This window comes from Poromitra crassiceps (assembly GCF_964638095.1).
Source record: "Poromitra crassiceps genome assembly, chromosome: 19".
Lineage (NCBI taxonomy): Eukaryota > Metazoa > Chordata > Actinopteri > Beryciformes > Melamphaidae > Poromitra > Poromitra crassiceps.
The window spans coordinates 23,273,474-23,277,562 of NC_139646.1; positions in this window are offsets into that span (position 1 = coordinate 23,273,474).

Consider the following 4,089-nt stretch of genomic DNA (forward strand, 5'->3'; position numbering starts at 1 on the left):
TATAAACATACATACATAACATACATTCCATACATAACATGGGTGTATGCTTCACCCTGTGATGCTCCACGTAACCTACAGATACAAGTACAAATGCAAAGTGCCTGTAGACATAAAAAAGAAAAAAAAAGAAAAGAAAAGAAAAAAGAAGACAAAAATAAATAAAATAAAAATAAAAATACAAATACAAGTAAAATAAAATAAAATACAAAAAAATAAATAGTGCTCCCCTATGTGACTGTCGACATTGGTATATGAAACATCAATTCACACATTTCAGGTCATTATTGGTATTTTGTCTAGTTACACTGAGAGAGATTACTTAACCGCCTGGTAGTAATTTGACCAGTTAGACCATCTATCTTCAAATAGTATCAGATTCCCCCGAATCTTATAAGTTAGATACTCCATCTGGTAAATTTGTTGAACCGTTTCTCTCCATTTGTTTGCCGAAGGGCTTATTTTTTGAAGCCAATTTCTTGTTATTTGCTTCAGAGCTGTTATACGCAGTATCCTCACTAGGTATTTGTCATTTTTATTTTTTATTTCTTCCACCGTTCTGCCCAACAACACAGAGTTTACATTCAGATGGATGGCAGTCCTTAAGATGGTGTTAATTTCCTTCTGTATATTGTTCCAAAACGGTTGTAATACTGGGCAAAACCAAAAGATGTGGCCAAAGTTGGCATAAGGTTCACCACACTCCCTCCAGCAGTTTGGCAAAGTGTTACCGTTATATTTAGCTTGTTGTACTGGTGTTATAAAGTACCGTGATTGTATTTTCCATGCATACTCTCTCCAATAAGGAGAGGCTGTCGTCGTGTGTACATTCCGGTTCATTTCCTTCCAAATGACCTCCGATATGTTTGTATTAAGTTCTTCTTCCCATTTTAGTTTTGCCTTTGTGTCTTGTTGCTTATGGCTATTTTCTAAAATAGCATAAACTGCTGAGATTTGGTGTGGTATTCTGACCTTGCCATAATTATTTACCAAAAATTTAACCAGTGGATGAAGCGTATTTCTAGTCTTCCCTCTTATTTTACTTTTCTGAATGTAACTTCTTATTTGTAAATATCGGAAGAGGTGGGAGTGTGGTAAATCATAAAGTTGCTTTAAGGATTCAAATGACATGATTCCATTCTCATTTAAACATTGTCCAACTATAGTCAGTCCTTTCTGTGCCCATATATTAAAAGTTATACCGTGAGTATTGGGAGTGAAATCGGGGTCCTCCTGTATCTCTCTCAGTGCAATAAGATCATCCTTTATTTCAAAATTTCTCTTAATTCGACTCCAAGTCTCCAAAGTATTTCTGATCATTGAACTGTCTGTTACTTTTGTCTTTCGTGGGTTCTCTGTACAAAAAAGTATGTTTTTTATTGAAACATGACACATATGCTTCTCAATCAACCTCCACCTTGCTTCAGAATTGTCGTTTAACCAAGTGCGTGTTGACTGCATTTGAGCTGCATAGTAGTAGTGTTTTAGATTGGGAAGAGCAAGTCCTCCCTTCTCTTTAGCCATTTTAAGTGTCTTCATTTTAACTCTCGGTTTTTTATCATCCCACACAAATTTACTTAACATTCTATCCCATGTTTTAAAGACATTTGCACTTATACACACAGGTAATGTCTGAAATAAAAACAGAAACCTGGGGAGTACATTCATTCTGATTGCATCTATTTTTCCACCCAACGATAGAATAGCAGTTCTCCACCGGTTTAGGTCTTGTCTAATTTGTACTTCAAGACGGTTGTAATTCGATTCATAAATTAACTTAATATTCTTTGGTATAACAATACCCAAATATTTCACTTTGTCCTTGTCCCATTGCCATAGATATTTTTCTTTCAGTTCTCTGCTGACAGGGGCTCCTACAACCATTGCTTCACATTTCTGCATGTTTAACTTATAGCCAGAAGCTAGACCATAATCATTAATAGTTTGCATGAGTGTTGGTAGTGATTTCTCTAAGTTTGTGAGATACAGGACCACATCGTCTGCGTATAACGCCAATTTGTGCTGGTCCTCTGCTATTTTCACCCCTTCGATTTCATCAAACATCCTGATGTATTCTGCCAGAGGTTCGATACAAATTGCAAAAATTAAAGAAGACAATGGATCCCCTTGTTTTGTCCCCCGTTTTAGCTCAAAGCTGTCTGAGAGGGTTCCATTTGTTCTGACCTGTGCTCTTGATGTTTTATACATTGCTTGAAGCCATTTGATAAAAGTGTCATGGAAGCCAAACTTAATACATGTTTCTAAAATAAATGTCCATGACACCCTATCGAAGGCTTTCTCAGCGTCTAAGGTAAGAATCAGTGTTTGAATATTCTTTTTCTGTGAGCAAATCTGATAGCTTTTGTTTTAGAGAGGCAACAAAAGCTCCGTCATCTTGATAAGGAGACTTGTTGGACACGCACGCGCCTGACTGACTGCCTGACTGACTGACTGACTGACTGCCTGACTGACTGCCTGACTGACTGCCTGACTGACTGACTGACTGCCTGACTGACTGCCTGACTGACTGACTGACTGACTGACTGACTGACCACCTCCCAAACTCATGTTTCACCTCCCCTCCTCCGCCCACAGGCACAACTCCTGCATCTGCACCAAAACAAAGTGATCCAGCCCAGCAAGAGTTTGTGCCTCACCTCCTGCTATTATCACTCTCAACAAACTGCCTCAATAACATCTTGGACTATACTTCTGCTTTTTGGTTGTGTCAAGTAGCCTATATACCAATACGCCTAGACGACACTGAATGTGCAAAACATTAGGCACACCTTCTTGATACTCGCTTGCATCCACATCTCAACTGCCTCCAAACTCCAAGACCCTTCTCTAATAGTTCTTCCATGATTCCATGATTGGAATTTGGAAACCCTCCTTTGTGTGTTGCTTTCACCTGTGTTTACCCTGCCTTTTCGGCACAAAATGCCCCCCGTGAAAAGGGTCTATTCGTCTGCTTCTCTTTATCTAGGCTACACCTCCTTTTTAATGATTGGATTTAATACGGCGAATAAATAAGGCTTTTACCCAATTCCACCTCATCAGTGTGCTTTATGAAAAGAGGAAGTGACTTCTCTTGTTATTGTTGTTGTTGTTGTTGTTTAGTGTTTCCAGGTACGTCTGTCTTGCTTTAACCCATTGATACCTGATGCAGCATTTGTGTGTGTATCCCTTTAAGACCGTGAACCGCGTTAACGCGGTTCGCGGTCTTAAAGGGATACACACACAAATGAGTGTCTGACATTCAGACTCCAGGCCTGACGCTTTACTCAACCTTTTCATCCTGTTGGTCCATTTCGGCGGGGCGCAGTCTGCTGTGTCACCATGTAGCGCGTGATGCAACTTCCTGTGGTTTGCTTCAGCAAAGGGAAACGCTCTCATGCACCTCACGGTGGCCTTAGTGTACGTGTTGACCACAATCTTTGTTCCGCACGCACACTTACAGTACAGCTACTATAACACTCAAGCAGTTCCTCTTACAGATAAATATGTGCTGCTGTTGTGCAACAGTGCCAGCCGCCTCCAACTTGGAGTATGAGGGAGAGTTGAGCAGTCATGTCAAGTCCTGTCATGTGGGCGAGCGACTGTGGCTGTCAATGGATTACAGAGAGAGAGAGAGAGAGAGAGAGAGAGAGAGAGAGAGAGGAGGGGGGGTATACATTGCAAAGGCTATGGGATGCATGGGATATCCAGATCCACAATGTACACACACACACATACACACACACACACACACACACACACACAGAAGAATGTGGCCAGACCACCTCCGAATGTGGCCTGAAGGATCAGATCTCAATGCGTCCTCAATGCGTCTTGGGTGTGCTCACACCCGTACAGTCTTAGACCTGTCCACTTTTCAATGGATCACCCACGACGCATGTTAATATCAGATCTGAACTTAATTATAGACACACACGCAGACGACATGTGGGACCAGGCCACGGGTCACCTTCGGAGGCCTTCGTAGGCCCGGGCCTGTGGCCTGGGCCACAATGCGCATTGGGTGCATTGTGACGTAGCATTTTGAGTAAGGGGTGTGTGGCTGTGATAATATAATTAGCCTGGGTAAAC